General features: G+C 45.8%; 1 protein-coding gene and 1 long non-coding RNA gene across 7 annotated transcripts in view; one reads left to right on the forward strand and one right to left on the reverse strand.

The window, feature by feature from the left end:
* LOC100706707 (zinc fingers and homeoboxes protein 2) overlaps nt 1-16,919 on the reverse strand; it is a 128,691-nt gene that overhangs the window by 56,046 nt on the left and 55,726 nt on the right. Inside the window, exon 1 of one of the 5 annotated variants that reach the window (XM_013267092.3) lies at nt 10,270-10,438. The exons of 3 other annotated variants lie outside the window; for them this stretch is intronic. The gene's annotated coding sequence lies outside the window, so the exon portion shown is untranslated. Of the gene's footprint in view, nt 1-4,300; nt 4,452-10,269; nt 10,439-16,919 lie in introns of those variants that run through there. One more of the 5 variants, XM_005464978.4, reaches the window with a different exon arrangement.
* LOC102076139 (uncharacterized) lies at nt 11,082-16,862 on the forward strand. Of its 2 annotated transcripts, XR_001223530.3 has the most exons (4): nt 11,082-11,261; nt 11,360-11,578; nt 11,706-12,067; nt 12,157-16,862. It is a non-coding gene; the product is annotated as an uncharacterized LOC102076139 (long non-coding RNA). The 2 variants fall into 2 exon arrangements; XR_268158.4 differs by having other exon boundaries at nt 11,082-11,578.

The raw sequence follows: 16,919 nt of genomic DNA on the forward strand, positions 1-16,919 counted from the left end.
CTTTCTTTTCATTGATGTATTTGTGTTCCATCGTTTTCTCCAAATAAGAGAGAAACTTTCTGAACAACACACCCTCACATGGAACATGTGGTCATAATACGATTAATGTGCAAATTTACTTTTTGTTATGTTTGAAAATAAAATATGGAAAGGCGGTCCCTTTGTGAACTCTGCAGCTCCAATAAGCCTTTTAAGCCCGTTTTAGAGCCTAGTTTTGACTTTGCAGCAGTTTCTGCTTCTTTTCTTCCTGTTTTTGTGTAACGGAGCGGATCAGGTCACATTCTCTCATTAAGGAGGAGAAAGTGTCCTGCCTCTAAAACAAAGGTGTAGCAACGACACATAAACAGAAATAAGGAGACCAAAGTCCACAAGCACCTTATCAGACACACCATCCAAAAATACAACCTCCTTTGAAGCACGCCGAGCTTCTCTCAGAGTGCATGTCTGATTACCATCATTAGCATGAGCCAGCTTCTCCGCTCAGGTGGAGGGTTGCACAGCTTTGGTCCAGCTGAAGGGAGACGAGGAGCTCTTCTTTGTGGCGTCCTGTCAGTGGTGGGTCACCTGCAGCGCTCGTTGGTGTTACTTTGCACAAGACATAGATCCATATTCACACATTTTAAATCCCTTTCTGTCAGTTAGATCGCCCCCTGCAGACCTGACTTTAGCACCAACCATATAAAGCCTGCAGCTCGGGACCTCCGCCCATCTCTACCAGCAGTCCTCCTCTTTCCAGGTGGATTCTCTCATGATATTCTCAGTACGTGTCCAACCATCTTAAGCACTGCATCTTTATTCCACGGAGATGTTTTACAGCACAATTAGATATCTGAGCATTTGCCTGATCAGTAGCGTCGGCCAAGGCGCACGTGGATGAAGACCTCTACTCCAAGAGCCACGCCGGTCAGGGCTTTAGCTTCTGCCAGGTCTAACCATGGCGCACAGGTCAAAGGTGAGAAGGGGGTGGGGCTAACAGAAACTACAGCACCCAAACGATCTACTTGGAGACCTTGAAGGAAACTTAAACAACGTGTTGCATAAGAGAGTAAGAAACTGTTTGGATTAGACGCCGTCAGTCAGTGTCATGCTCTCATAATCCCCACCGGCAGCTGCAATAATAAAGTACAGGTGCTGCCAACTTTCCTGGCATACCTGGTGCTGTCTCGCTTTAGGGGAAGACTTTATATACACTAAACCACGCAGTTATATTTGACCTGACATCAGTGAAACTGCCACAGAGTTCTCCTCGGCCCTCTGCTCTGACCTAACATCACAGGAAAAAACAAAAAAGATGCTCTCAAAATACTGTTTCACTTGGAATTTGAGTAGTAAATTCCTGTGGCGGCATCATTTAAAACGCATTACACGGCACATATTTTAAGGATTACCGCACTGGCTCAAGTGTAAATACTAGCTTCCAAGAAAGAGAGGAGAAGAAGAAGGAGGAGGAGGAGGAAAAGCTCACATCTCGAAGCTGGCAGGTGAGGATATTCTGAGGTTGGAAAATTTTCATCGAAACCAGATGAACCTTCGAAGGTCTCGTGGAGCGAGGCCGGCTGCTTACTGGGCGGAGCGGCGTAAAAACCACCGATTCTTCCTCGAGTCCGCCGAATTGTGTCGAACGGCTCACACGCAGCGAAAACACATGTGCATGACCTAATGAACCAGCCAATAACGAGCGCGTACAAGCTCATCAAACTGTGTGGGTTTGCACTGCGGTTTACTCTCCATCCAGAAAAGCTGCTGGCAGCGCCCTGCGCGTTTAAACAGCGGACACCCGTCAGCACGCCCGATGCGCTCGGATTACAAAACGGTTTCTAGGAAAGCAGCAGTTCAAACTCACATTTTTCAGGAAGAACTACAAGTCATTGATGGTTACTTTACTGTATTTTATTTCCAGCGTCCACTCGATCTGATCTGCAGTTTGGCCACAAACAAGCGGTTAAAGTTGATGAAAAAAAGACTCGATTTGGCTCAGATGTATCGTTGTATGACCGTTTGGTTCCTTTTAATTGCCAGGAAATTAAATTCATTTTTGATTCCTTTCCATCCCTGTACCAGCTGATAATAATCCAACATGGAGGAAGTATATTGTAATGAAATCTAAAAAGCATAGCTGAAACGATCCAGTTTCCTTAATTAACCATTATCTTCCGCTAATGTGGTTAAATTACTTGTAAAACCTGACTGACATGAAAGACGCCGAACACGCCGAGGCATCCACAGCCCCAAACTTCTGCATCAGACTGCAGCGTGTGGCTGTGCAGTCTCTATGAACATGGATGGAGCCGTTAGGGCCCGATCGGCTGCTTTGTTTGTTTGGAGATTAGAGGTTTAACTGCCTTCTTTCTGCTGCTGATGTTTACAATTGTATGTTCTGAATGCTGAGAATATTGTCTGACTTTTCCTAATTCTCATCATCTGTTGGTACACACTTCATTCTACATGTAATCGTATTAAATGGTTTTCCACAGCAGATGGAGTTTGAGTGGGAGGTTCTTTTTTTAGTTTGAATGCATTTTTGACATTTTACTATCTGTGCGGTTTGAAAATAAAGCCTCCATTCGCCGCGGTATGGTTCGCCTCCAACGGAGCTGGACTGATTGATTGGCAAACGAAGAAAACAATCGCACATATTTGATGCCATTTAGTTATTGTGATTCACATTTTGTGAAGGGGACAATGTGCTTTGGTAGGAAAATAACTCCAAGGATACAGTGGCTCTGTGTGTGAGCGATCAGACGTCACAGCGGAGATCTGAATGAAAAACCGAAGAACGCCGGGTCACATCCTGCTCTACCGTCCGCTTTACTCTAGACTGGACTGTGACTAAATGAACTCCATGTTCAGTGAATCAGACTTAAAACTAACGATGTTAGAAAGGTGTATAATAGACATCCACAGACTGAGGTCCAAGCTATCGCCAGCGATGATGCTACAGAGGATGACCTGCAATTGAGGCATCAATAATCACACTAAAGGACCCACAGTTTTATTCCGATTTACTTTTTAAAATTTTCCTGCTATTATTTTATGGCACATCTGGAGTCGCGACATTCCTAGCGACTAATTTCTTGGTCGACTAAACAAGGAAAAAAGTTAGACGACTTCTACGAGCAATCTAAACCTAACAAACACTGAGATATTTAAAAAAGCTACATTTGAGGACTTTTTAATAGTTTGTCAAAAACCATTAATGACATTAACCTTCAGTAATAAACGGTACTTTAAATACTGTGTGGCAGCTCACACTGCAGGTTATACTCCGAACAGACATCGCGTCTCGAAGCGAAAGGCCAGCCACCGTTCAGAGAGCTCATTACCTGCATCTCATCAGTCTTTCGCCTTCAAAACTAACAAACGGTAACAGGTTTAACTGATCCGGCCTAGATTAACAGACGTTTTTCTATGACGATATCAGGGCTGCAGCGCCATCTGATGGCAGAGAGCTGCATAGCATTTAGGATCGGCACTGGGCATCGATTAAAATGCTAACAGGGATAAACGACGCGGCCAGCACTGACGATTAGAAAGGACTGGTTGATTATCTGGCTTCAGCTTGTAGTTTCTTACTTTATTGCTACTTTACACCTTCAGATTCTTAACTTCAGTCGCATAACACTAACCTAAAGTTTGGAGAAACTATGAAACTGTGTTTGAATTCACGATCTGCCGGAGTTTAAATGTTCTCCCCGTGTCTGTGTGGGTTCTCTCCGGGTTCCCCCCACAGTCCAAACACAGGCAGTTTTGAGGTTAGGTCAATTGGTGTATCTAAATTGTCCATAGGTGTGTCTGTTTCTCTGTGTGAGCCCGGTGACAGGCTGACCTGTCCAGGGTGTGCCCCGCCCCCTACCCTATGGTAGCTGCGCTACGCTCCAGCCTCTGAACGGAGGAGAATGGATGGATGTGAATATATTTCATGTGTCAGTGAGAATGATTATTTCACAACTTGGGAGAACAAAAAGCAAAAGCCTCCCCAAAACGCCGTGTTCTGTTTGCATAGGGTTAGGGTCGTCACCAATTATGACTTAGACCTCAGGGGGTTAGCCGCCATCAGAGGCCACGAAAACAAAAACTGTGAGCGTGCGAGCTATTACCAACATGATCATTATTATGTTTTTTGCCGTTATTGAGCAACCCAGACTGAGCAAAATTCAACATAAACTCTGACTGAAAACATCGAAGCACACATCAGCAAAGACTCGATACCAAACCAGCAGCACACAGGCGGGTCTAAACCCTGTGAGCCAATCAGGTGTCACTGACACGAGCAACGGCACACACGCTCAGGTACACTGACCTTTTCTTGCACTGCTTTCTTTAAACGTGTAGACACTCTGGTTGAAGACAAAAAGGTATTTTTAGGAACCGTTTCATTCCACAAAATCCAAACATCCAGCTTAATGAATCTTTTCCAGTTGACACTTCTGACATTTCCCAGACAGAAAGATAAATCAATCACCGAAACCGGGGCCCGACTTTACGGCAAGACTCCGGACTTCAGAGACACGCCTCCTCTCCAAAACCCAGCCCCCCCCCCCCCCCCCCCACACACACACACTCCTTTCTTTTGTAATAAAGCATCAGTTAATAAGAGATGGATTTTTGTTGGCGGAGTCGGTTGGAGACAGAGGAAGACGCTCTGGCTGCCAAATCAGTGTTTTCACAGCCTGAATCACAGCTTACCACGGATACTGGCCCAGGGAGGAGCACGCACACACACGCACACGCACGCACACGCACGCACACGCACACACGCTACACTGGATACAGCAGGAGTGATACATGTGCACATGCAGAAACAACCCTCAGATATAAGGATGCCGTCCTCTTAGAAAGCGTCTACTGTGAAGCTTTGGTAACACATGCATCTTACACATAAACACACACACGAGGACTCCAACCTTCACCCCTGTACCCAACCTCCGCTGAATCTAACCCGAACCACTGGATGCTTCGTCTCCAAGTTGGGAGAACTCATAGATGCACATATACACCAGCCTGTACTCGTTTACATACTGACGTTCTGTCGCCATGAGGCCGGCTCACGCGTCCCCACGCATGGCGATTTGTTAAAGGACCCCTTGTGCCCATGGGGTAACCTGACAGGTTATGTGTGAGTGAAAGTGAACCTGATCAGCCTTTAACAACACAAAGTGAGAAGCAAGTTTTTGACACGCTGGGATGTCGAGCACGCTGTGACCGCCCTGTAAAGCTTGTTGGCTTTGGACAGTGAAAATATCTGCCTGGGTTTAGGCTGCAGACCCGTTTGGTCACGGTTCAAGCGCAGGAACATGAGTTATTAGGTTCTTGCGTGGGTTTAGAAAAAGCACTTAGTTTGGGTTAAATTACGCCCCTTCAGCGCAGTAACTGGTGCGCTTAAACGTGACATTGCAGGCTCTCCTACCATCACTAACATGTGCTCAGTTATTGCAGCGACCGGAGGCGCGACACTGACGCCAAAGGTCACTTTGCTGCTTTGACAAAGCGCAGTATTGGACGCCACAGGCGCACGTCGGTCCTCCTGAATATGCATGCCGAACCGCCGCCCCTTCAAACGGGCGATCTGAAGTTAGGAGGTGCGGCTGAAACGTCCTCGCTGCGATTACCTTGAGCTAAAATTGCAGCACGCAAACACGCACAGAGGCTTGCACGCTGAAACTCAGACAGGACACACAAAAGCACACAAACACAGACAGTCACCTGCATTTTTTTCTCCTCTCCCCACTCTGTGCAGTCTCATTCTTACACACACACACACACGCGCACACACACACACACACACACACACACACACACACACACTAAACTGTTCACACTGAGTGGAGAAGAACAACAGTCGCCATCAGAAGGCCTTCTTCTAGGAGTGAAATCTCTCTCTCTCTCTCCCCCTCGCTCTCTCAGTCTCCGGCTACCTCTCTCGCCCTCTCTCTCTCTTTCTCCCCCTCTCAATCACTCCTCCGGTGCAGTTTGGGCTGTTTCCATGGCAACTCGCCGAGTCCCATGGTCGCTGGAGGGAGAGAGCGCTACCCCGCTCGTCCTGCCCAAAAAAAAAAAAAAAAAAAGGAAAAAAATCTGCTAAACACTCTTTCAAACTGTGGACTTCAATCTCCGTGTGTGTGTGTGTGTGTGTGTGTGTGTGTGTGTGTGTGTGTATGTGTGTGTGTGTGTGTGTGTGTTTCCCAAATGACTGGAGTGGCCACAAAAAAAAGAAAAAAAGAAAAAACACCAATTTCGGCGTGCGTCTGTCTGAGCCTTTGTCTTTGTGAGACAGAAACAGATTCCTCTGAGCCGCCATCACCATTATAGATTATAGATTATAGATCCACACACACCCTCACGTGCTTTCATCACACACATTATCGTCATTATCGACAGCCGAGCCGATCTAATTCACTTTGATCGATCGTCAGAATATGGAGCGATGGTATCTGCGTTATTAGAGGAGCTGCTCTGAGCTGACTCGCATGAAGATCTGGCTCTAATTTCACATTCACATGTGAATTTGTTTTGTCATCACCGCTCCGCGTTTCTCTTCGGGGCCCCCGTGACGGTTTCACACCCCGACAACGCGAAGATTCTGGATTTCGTCTTCTTAAAGCGTGCAGATAAATACATTTATCAGGAAAAAAAGACGGCCAAAGGCAACGCAATTAAAGAAAATCAAAACTGCGGATCAAGCGCCTCCATAACGGACATGATTTCACACATAATGATCAATATTAAAATGTTAATGAGCACCCGTTACTGTGTCACACACATCTCTGAAACACGCCGGCATTTATGTGTTCTCGCTCCACGAAGGCACAAGAAAGAAATAAGGACTGTGAGCGATTTCATTTTTATTCATTCATTCATTCAACAGGCAGCCTGAGAGGAGGAGGAGGGTAAAAGGGTGAAGAAAATGAAGAGGGCGGGAGGAAGGAGATGGAGGAGAGAGAAGAAAAAAGGGGGGAAGAGAGAGGAGGATGGAAGGACGAGGGGGGAAATAAAGCTGAAGATTAGGAGAGAGGGAGGAAAAGGGGAAGAAGGAAAAGGATTGAAATGATGAACAGGAAGGAAGGTGTGAAAATGGAAAAGGAGGAAAAATAGAGTAAAGGTGGAGCAGAAACAGACAAAAAGCAGGAAGAAGATTTTAGGAAATGAGAAGCAGCAGAAAATGAAAAGGAAAAAGAGGAAAACACAGAAGATGAAGGATCCGAGGGACACGAAGGAGAACTGGAGAGGAAGAGGACATGACGAGAAGCTGAAGAACCAGAGGATGAAATAATGACACTGGAAAACGAGTGGAGGGCTGACGAGCAGGAACAGGAAAACATGGAAAACTAATGAAGCAGAAGATAAATAAGAAAAAGAAGAAGGAAGGCGAAGACGTGAAGAAAGTGAAAATGACAGGAAACGGAAGAATGAAAATAAAAAGAGGGGGAAGGAGAAGTGCAGATAAACGACAAGGAGAGGAAGAAGGGAAGGGAAAAGTGAGAAGAGCAGGAAGAGGAAGAGGCTGTTGATGAGGAAGGAGAAAAATGACAAGAGCTGGTTAAAGAAGGAAGAAGAACAAAAATGGAAAAAAGAGAAGGTGGACGTGAAGATGAAGATGAGGAAGAAAGAAGAGGAATGAGGAAAAGGAGGAAGGTGAGGATGACCAAAAATATGAGAGAGGGGAAGGAAAGGAGGTTAGGAAAAGGAGAAGGAGAGAAATCACCCCCCCCCCCCCAACTTTCTCCACTTTCCCTCCTCATCTCGTCTCATCACTTTCCTCCCGCCTTTGTCTCATCATCTTCAGCCATTTACCTCCCTCCCCCTCCCCCCTCTTTGATTCGTTTTTCAAAAGCCTCCCAAACTCCCGCGTCCTCCCGCAGCGTCTGTTTGTTTGTACATCAATAATTTCTGGTGACAAACGGCGGCCTTTTCATCGCTCACATGCCAACCTGAAGCCTGACACACTCACTTTCTTATTTCTCTTCATTTTCGCGTCTCCCTTCCTTTCCCTTTGTGGAGCGAGCGGTCGCGTCGACAGGTAGATGTCAGGCTTTCTTTTTCTGTTGTCTGTCGAGATAAATATTCCTCCTCCTCTTCCTCCTCCTCCTCACAAAAAAATATCAGACAAAGAATAATAAAAAATTAAATATATAAAAAAATACCTGGACTGCTTCTTGGAAAATTAAAGCAGTAACTTTTTTTTAATAAGAAAGAAAAAGAGGTTGCTTTGCCAAAAGTTGAAGGTGTCTGAGCCAGGTCACGTGACCGATGCTGTAGCTTTCTTTGGACGTCAGCGGGAACACACTGTCCAAGGACAAAAGCAAAGTGTGTGCAGTGTGTCTGAGGCTGCTCTGGTGTCGCTATGGCTGAATGCAGCGCCAACACAAACGCTAACTAAAGGAGCCTGGAGTCACGACTGGCCCGTCCATCGACCCCGACCTCCTCGCTCACCACAGGCCTGCTTTCATCTCTGAATTCATTCTGCCCGTTAGTGGCCGAGTCCCCGGACTTCGGGTTATGTCTGACCCTAACGCTACCCCTACCCCTAATATGATGCCAAACAGCATTTTAACCACATCATCTCTGGGACCACCATCTTTGTAAGTCCACAAAGTTCATGTTTACCCAGTTTGATGGAGATTCTGACCCCCCCACCCACCTCCAAAGGTCACAGCTGAAGGTGATGCCCCAGACTATGGGAGAGCAAGTTTCATCAGAGTCTGCGTCCTGTCAAAGGGGGTGTGTCTAAACAGCCTTCATTTCATTTACTTTCAGACCTCCGTCTCACAGGTGTAGAGACTGGTTAGCGACAGTCTGGTAACCATCAGTTGTTAGGAATAAATGATCATTAACTGACTGGTTAGCAGTTGCTGTGGTAACGACTGGTTGCATGTATTACCCAATCAGTTGGTGATTGGTTGATCGTTGTTGTCAGGTAAAAATGGTTGCAAGCAGGTAACAAAGCTGGACCAAAAACCTTAACACTGATTTGCCTGTTCGCAGATTTCTGCGGTCACCCCCGACGTGTCTGCAAACGCTCTGAAACGGCTCGCTAACCGATAGCGAAACCTTGAAGAGTGCGACACGCAGTGGAGTCGGTTTGCGTTGCTCAACACCACAACTCAGTGTTTGCTATTTCACACAAGTTTCACGAGGAGGTTTTTTTTTCTTTGCAACCAGTTTTACCAGAGACAGCCAGTAACCATTTGCCAACTGGTTTGGGACATTTTTCCCTAGCAACCGATCTCCATGCCTGTGTGACTGAGGATTGGATTTAATTTTGTAAAACATAACAATGTACATGCTTTAAAAAGTCGCGCAGACTAAACCTGTGCAGTCATTAAATACATATCAGTCATCACACTTCTTCTGCATTCATATAGTCGAGTTTAAGCTCAAGACATCATCTAAATGCTCGTCTCTTTCAGACCTTCGGTGGAAGTTTCCACAAACTTCCCATGCAGCCCTACGGAAAGAGCTGGTGCTACTTTGCTAACTTAGCTTGCTTGATAAGTGTATTAGGAAAACTTTATGAAATATTAAACAGGTAATACAAAGGGAATTAAACTTTATCGTAAAAGCACTAATAACAAAATTTTACTACTTATTATTAATTGTATTATTTATGTTTTTAATTAGTCTATAAACAAAATAATAGTTTGTGTCAGAGCGGCTAGTAGCCCAGACACTTTAGCATTATTTGGCTAAGTTTGGTCCGTTTTCGGCATCGTCTACCTGGCATACATCTGTGACCATCAGGGACTCTCAACATAACCTTTTATTGAGAGCTGTTTATCCCTCATCCTCCATCTGCTCTCTGCTAATGTATTTATATTAGCCTAACCACAGCTCTGTAGCTAGCTGCCAGGCTAACTGCCAACTCCCCTAACCCTCTGAACATCTCTTCTACAACCAACCTGATAACAGTTTTTTTAAACAATACTGAAGTCGTGATATATCATCTTTAGATGAATACTAGCAAGCTAACTGCCTTCTGCTAACTGCTTTCACAGATGTTATCGTGACATCTGGGAGGACAGCCACACCGGTGCTGAGACAATACGAATTCTTCTTTGATTTTGGAAGAAACGTTTGGACCAGGAAATGGTTAATCAGACACAATCAGACCTAAAACGTGGACGTAGTCCATCTTGTATATACAGTCTATGCTTTCATGCCACGTGTTTGCTGGGAAGCTGGCAGCGCTGCTAATCTCGGTTTAAAAGTGTCCATACGCAGGACGGCTTTAGCTGCACCACAGATCAAATCATATTAAAAATAGCTCTGTACCTCTGAGGTTACATGCAGTAAATACATCAGCTGAGAGTCTGAAGATGTTTCAGGTGACGTGTTTCTCGTGTGGCTGCAGTGCGAGCGACTGCGGACACACCAGCGTGCCGTTTGTGGACCCGACGGGTGTCGTCGACCGAAGGTGCGTGCGAACACACGTCCCTCCCAGCTGTAATGGTAAAGAAAACAAGTGACATCCATTCAACCTCACCCCCACCAAATATCTGACACACATGCACACACACATGCGTACACACACACACACAGATTCGGCAGCCAACCAGAGAAAATAGTTTGGCTGCACATCCTGTACTGCTTGTTTAAGCTCCACACTGAGAAACACCAAACTCCCTCTCTCTCTCTCGCTCCGTTTCTTTGTCTCACTGTCTCTTTTTCACCCTATTTTGTTCTCTTTGTCCTTCTTTCTTTCACACACTTTACTTTCTCTCACACACACACACACACACACACACACACACACACACACACACACACACACTGCTCTCCATGTGGACAAAGCCTTCATTCAGAGGAGGTTTTGGTCAAGCGGCTCGGCCTGCTGGTGAAACTGAGGAGCTGATCCAGATCTGACCGACTGATTACAACAGTTTCAGGATTTGTTTGGGTTTTTTTAAGCATGGCCTAAATTAGGTGTTAAGCTGCCTGACTGTTTTTTCCGTGTTTGGCTGACTTGTTTTAAAACTGGTTTTTGCGTCATGATGTTTGAGGGATTCTTCTTCGTTTTGGTGTGACTCACCGATCGTCCGTTTTTAAATATGACATTTAAATTGCAGGTTTAAGGTAAGAATGGGCGGAGTCACTGATCTAATTAACGGTTCCACACATGACTGAATCATGCTAAGGTTTAGGTCACCGCTCTCCCACCTGATAATCCTGTTTTTTAGTTGGTTAGATGTTATCTTCCTCGTCACCCGATCTGTGTCGACAGGTTTTCCGTTTGGCAGATGTATATTTGGAAAATCTTTATCACTGTATGAACAGTTTGTTTTTCTTTTACTATCTTTTTAATCCAAGAAATTAAAAACTACTCTCTGACTGAAAGTCGTCTTTATGCCGATTTCATTTTCAGAGAAGCGTTGGTTTCTAACAACGAGCACCAAACCCCAGGCAGTTTTCACATATTGCCAATTTCCAACCTTTATCCCCATTTTGGCTTTTACAAAGCCAATAAAAGATTAAAATGGCAGTTTTCTGGCTTTAAACTGTTCCTAGGCAGAGTTTTCAAACACACGTGGATGATTTGTTGAGTTTACCGACTGATTTCAAAACCAGCAGTGGATTTTCTCCGGTAAGAAGATTGGCGGGCAGATATTAGCGTTTGCTTTTTTAACTTTGTCTGCCTGCTTCTTTCACTGCATGGCTGGCCGATTTCTCTGCTAATGCTGGTTCCTCGTTTCTTTTCCACTTTTTTCCAGTCCTTTCATTTTTGGTTTGGCTGACTTTGATGTCTGACTGGTTTATAAGATTTCACGGCGGCTCGTCTCCATCTGGCAGACCAATATTCAGACTGACGTAGCTAATTGTTAGAATAAAACAGCTTCCTTTGTGCCTTGTTTACCATCCCGGGGACCGGTTTGAGGCCTGACCGAATCTTCAGATGACCGACAACGCGCTGCTGGACTTACACACCTCCGGTGTGGAGCAGCGGACTCTCCCGCCCATCGAAGGCATTCTGGGGTCTGACTTCAGGCTGGGCTCCACTGATGTCCCAATTTTAGACTCGTTATTAAAGATGACCAGCCCCTCAGCTGTGCACCTGCCAAAAACTCATCCAATGGTATCGGTTCCAAACTATTCCAGATGATTTCATTCTATCAGCTAAATTCTCTAATATGCTGACATACTGGTCTTTCCTTTTCATGGCAGCGCAGTGGTGCAGGGACTGACAACCAGCAGGTCCCGGGTTTGAGTCCTCCAGCCAGCTGTGGTCGAGCTCCAGCTGCCCTGAATGGATGGATTTGTTTTATTTTAATCAGATCTGACCTCACTTGCTTTTGATTTGTCATTAATGTAATAAAGCACCTCTGGAATTTGTTGTCAAGGCGATATAGATAAATGCATGAGAATCATTATTCCACTGTTGTCACACGTGGATGCATGAAGCAGCGTTTTGTCACGTTTGATGAATAATTTGAAGTTTGGTTGTATTTGGATTTCACTCCCAGGTTTCCGGATCACCTGATGGGATTTTTAAACCTGCTTTTTAACCAACGGCTGATTTCGAGTAAAATCAAGACATTTTTGCTCATGTTTATTGTGTTGAGCTCCAGTCTGAGGTTATTTTGGGTTTCCCGAGTTTTCAGCTTTAGTGACTGATGATGTTTTTGATTGCCGTGTTTATTTTCCCAACTTTTCTCCTCTCTGGTAACCGGAGCTCAGGTTCGACCGGCTGTTTTTCCGCTCTGGTTTCAATCTAACTCTGAGCCACCCGAATCGGACAAATCAGTCATGAGCATGTTGACGGTTTCTGGAGTTTCCTGTCTGTGACAGACTGTTTCTCGGTCTTACCGCCTGGTTCGTGTGTCTGTGATTAAAGTTGAGGGAACTATACGACGCTCGCTGTCGGACTGATGACTGATGCAAGCCGTGGGTAAGTGCGTGCACGCGTGTACGTACAGCTTTGCACCATGATGCAATCATCTGTGTGTGTGTCTATAGATCGTTTTCACGCATACATACAGCAGCGTGTGTGTGTCTGTGTGCATGTGTGTGTGCGTGTGTGCAGTATGATGCAATAATCATGCAGAGCAGCCAGCAGAAATCAGCTACGTACTCCAATAAACAGATATCCTGGCACGGGGGATGTGTGTGTGTGGGAGAGGGAGTACTGTACTACTGCAAATGTGTGTACTGTTGGTGCGTGAGCGAGTGTGTAAACAAGTGTGAAAGACAAAGACAGTGTGTGTGACTGAGTACTATTACACATGCAAAAAGGAAAGATTTGTAGCAGGAGGCTTGTTAGAGCAGCAGGGGAGACGAATGCATGTATTTGTATGCGTGTGTGTGCACGTGTGTGCGTGCACGTGTGTGTGCACGTGAGTGTGTGTGTGTCGACCAGCTGGTGTTCCACATGTGGACATGTCCTACGGAGCCAGGGACTCCAGCAGAGAGACCAACTCCTACAGTGGATCTATGCCCAGTTAGCGTGTGTGTATGTTGGTAATGTGTACGTGTGTGTGAGAGTTTGTAAAGGGCCTGCCAGTTGGTGGGTGTGTTATGAATGTGTTAAGTATGTATGAGTCAGTGTCTTTGTATATGTGTTTTTTCATCCACTCACTATCAATGCAGTGAATCAGAGTTGGAGTAGAATTAACTGTGGACACGAATCAGCGTCGATACCGTAAACTGAAGTTATCAATAACATCCATGTTCAGGATAGTCTCAGGGTGAGGGGTCAGTTCTTCGCTCCATCACAGCGCGATTTATTATCAGCACAAAGAACGCAAACGGAGGCCTGCTGTCACAGCGAGGACCCCGTCAGCAGCAGCAGCCAGAGCCCGACTCCAGCAGCCCACACAGTCAGTATCAGTGTAATCACAATATAATATACAATCAATAAGAGAAGTAAATATGTGTGACTGTATTAATATGGCCACATATAGAGTGAGTCACAGACACTGTGTGCAGGGTTAGTGCCAATATTAACGTCCACTGGAGACAGCACATGGTGAACATTTAAATTTCAGTCAGTAACATGAACGTGACTGTGATGAGTGTGAATGCTGCGTACACTCCTGTACTGCACTTGTATCTGGTGCTGTAGTACTGCTGTACTTCATGCATGAACCGCAAGTATTTGAGTATTTGTTGTGTAGTATCTGTTATCACGGAGCTGTGGCGCCGACCAATATGCTGCTTAATATTGGCTGCTTGCAAGGTCGGATATTTACCGTGCGTGCGTGCGTGCGTGCCTCTAGAGGCAGTGCAGTGGAGGGAAGCTAATCCAGTAAAGTAACAGAGAACTGACAGAGTCAGAGGTCATTATCATTCACACACCGCCGACCAACACACACTCACACAAGCCGTGCACAATGCTTAATCTGCAACACATCCCCCACACACACTCACACGCACACATCAGATTCTGTTACACTGACACAAACACACACACTTTTGTCTTGCTATTCATGTTGCCGTTTCTTTTCTTGTTGCTTCTTTCTTTCTCGTTTACACACATGTGAGGCATAAAAAAAAACACTTGTTCGCCAATTCTACCCCCACCCCCGCCCATCTCAAGCAAACCAAACCTACAACAACCCACCCACAAACTCACACACACACACACACACACACACACACACCAGATGGGTCTTAATCTCCTGTTGCCATAAACAAACACAAACCATTCGAAGAAGCAGACAGAGAGACCACTGTGTGTCGGTGTAACTTCTTGTTGTCTAACATCCTGTTAATTCCTGCAACGCCGTCAAACAAAAGTCCTCTGAGTCCCACACACACACACACACACGCACAAACACACACGCACAGGCGCTGGCCTTGGACAGAGACGAGCAGAAAACAAGCTAATGCAGCACAGATGTAGGGTTGATCGGAGGCCTTTGCGTTCCACGCAGCGCTGTATTTGTGCTGTAGTAAATATCAGATATCTGTCAGTGTGGTCATTCTCCTCCAAACACAAAGCAGGCTGGAAAAACCTCACAGGTTCTTCAGTCGGGACCGATTCGAGCTTTTGAGTCACACTTTCTGGAAACCACTTGTCGCCCTGGTAGCTGTTAGCTCAGTCCAACAGTTTGGTCTCAGCAACAGCAGCAAAAGGCTGAACTGCCTCTAAAACCCAGAGACCTGACGCTTCAGCTCTCGCCAACGTAGCATCTGCTCGGTTAGCGTTTGTAACTCAGCGGCTTCTTCAGCTGCTGTTTCTGAAACATCCTCCCAGAGACAACAGCCAAGGTCATCGGGCTTTTATGTTCATGCACGGCTCCAAGATAACAAACACTTCCTGCCAGCAGTGAAGATTCAAAGTCACACTTGAATAACCTTTGTCCAACGTTTAACAAGTATCAAATGTAAACGGTCTGAAATGGTCTTTTGTTCTTTTAAATAAGTGAACAAAAACAGATCGGCTTCATCGAGCAACCACCTCCCCTGTGATGTGGCATCCACCTTTGAGGCGATGGTTCTTCCTCCGTGGGTTTTAGCGGTCCAGGTTGGGGAGGACATCTTCTCCTTCACGCTCAGTTCTCTCTTCACTGAGCGTGAAGGAGAAGCTGTTGATCTGGTGGTTGATTTATGTTCCTGGCATCATCTATGGCGATGAGCTGTGGGCAGCCACCAGAAGAATAAGGTCAGGGATAAAAATAACAGTAATGAGCTTCCTCCAAAGGTCATGATCCCTCGCCGTACGTTGCTTTCTAGCTGACAACTGTGTAGTTTAACTCAGTGATGCTTTTACCGCCTGCTCATATGGTCTGTCAGGGGGATGTCCCAGAGGTTTTCACATTGACCACTCGCCTCAGAGTTTACTCATATTGAATTTGGGACCGCCCACTTTGCATCACTAATGGTTATTTCTTCTGTTGTTGCTAACTGGTTGAATTTCATTGATATTTAACAGTCTTGAGCCAACAGGTCCATGCTGGTCGCGTCTTCTTTTTTGAAACACAAACTCGGTAAACCTGCTGGTCAGCCACATTGAAAGGAGGCACTCTGGGCATGTCCAACAGGAGGACACCCTGAGGTACCCATGCTGGAGAGGTGGCTTGGGAACGCCTTGGTCCCCCTGGAAGAGCTTAAAGAGGTGCAGAGACAGAGGGAGGTCTGCTGCCATTGCAACCCTGACCGGGTTAATGAGTTGAGAAAGGAGGGAGTCTGATCAGTTTGGAGGTTTCTGAGCGTACAGTCTGGTACCATACAAAATTTCAGGTTGGCTGCTAAGAAAACCCCGAAACTGAGGGGCAGCCAATCAGAAGAAAGCTAAAGCTAAAGTAGAGGCTGCCGCGACCTACCTGGACCAGCGTTACCAAAGGTTACCAAACAGGTTGAGTGCACCCGCCGACCCAGGAGCAGCCTCTTTATGAAAGACACGCACCCTGCTCGGCTGCGAGTCTTCACGCACAAGAATGATTAGGAAAGAATCAAGATGTTGTTACAGAGAAAAACAAGCTCTGGCTTCTCAGAGAAGATTAACAAGTGTAATGCTGCACAGATGTAGGCTCGGTACAACTCCCACTCTCCGCTCTGCTGAGGAAGCTGCTCAGCAAATGTAGCAGCATGTACGTAACATACATACAAACACCGACCTGCGAACCCATTTGCACAACCAGCACGCTGCAGCACCGCACATTAGCACATGTCACCAAATCTGCTCGCCTCCACTTCTGCTTCTGCTACTGATTTACTACATTTCCCAGAAACCTTTCATCAAACACAGAGCTGACGTGCATGAACTCCAGCTGAGGGTAAAATGAAAACTCAGTAACCTCACGCTCAAGCCTGGAGAGCCGGCATCATTCAAACATTCAAGACTTCAAATGGGTACTACAATACCCATAATAAAATAATGATGGATTGCATTTATATAGCGCTTTTTGAGACCCTCAAAGCGCTTTACAATTCCACTATTCATTCACTCTCACATTCACACACTGGTGAAGGCAAGCTACAGTTGT

The sequence above is a fragment of the Oreochromis niloticus genome, linkage group LG22 (genome assembly GCF_001858045.2).
Source record: "Oreochromis niloticus isolate F11D_XX linkage group LG22, O_niloticus_UMD_NMBU, whole genome shotgun sequence".
Taxonomy (NCBI): Eukaryota; Metazoa; Chordata; class Actinopteri; order Cichliformes; family Cichlidae; genus Oreochromis; species Oreochromis niloticus.